Source organism: Penaeus monodon, chromosome 27 (assembly GCF_015228065.2).
Source record: "Penaeus monodon isolate SGIC_2016 chromosome 27, NSTDA_Pmon_1, whole genome shotgun sequence".
In the NCBI taxonomy this organism is placed as follows: domain Eukaryota; kingdom Metazoa; phylum Arthropoda; class Malacostraca; order Decapoda; family Penaeidae; genus Penaeus; species Penaeus monodon.
In genome coordinates this window covers 26834408-26834956 of record NC_051412.1, presented here as the reverse complement: position 1 = coordinate 26834956, position 549 = coordinate 26834408, and the positions used below count along the sequence as shown (strand labels likewise).

At 41.3% G+C, this 549-nt stretch overlaps 1 protein-coding gene across 1 annotated transcript in view; it reads right to left on the bottom strand.

Annotated features, from left to right (window-relative positions):
• LOC119590476 overlaps nt 1-549 on the bottom strand; it is an 18224-nt gene that overhangs the window by 10737 nt on the left and 6938 nt on the right. The gene's annotated exons all lie outside the window — the stretch shown is intronic.

Below are 549 nucleotides of genomic sequence, written 5' to 3'. Positions count from 1 at the left end.
AAACACGAATAAATATTCACAGTCATATTGAAAAAAATACGTTAATATTACTGATAGATACGTCTCGCCCACTTCCACCTATATGTATAGAGCATTTCCCGTGAAACCACCCTCAAACCCCTAATTCTTGGCCCAGACAGCATGAGAAGACATGAAAAGAGAGAGAGCTATACATACATACATACAATGACAAGCCCACGCCTCAACATATTCCCTAAAATATTTTCCCATCTTAAGCTTTCACAACCCAAGGCCAGAAACCATCCCATACAAATTTCAGTACGGAGAAAGCCACCTCATGTTCCCCTTTTTCAAATTCCCGACAACAGGAAGCCATAATCACAACTAATACAAGGAGGAACAAGGACCTTCATTAATCTAATCATCATTAGGGGATTATAACTCGCACGCCAGGCAAATCCCCAGTGAACATACGGTACACGCAGGGACCGCATGTATTGTCAGCACGAGAATGTCATTAGAACTTAGATCATGTGGTTCGACACAGTGTATCTGCGAAGCTTCATTGTCCGTAAAATCATAGGATCA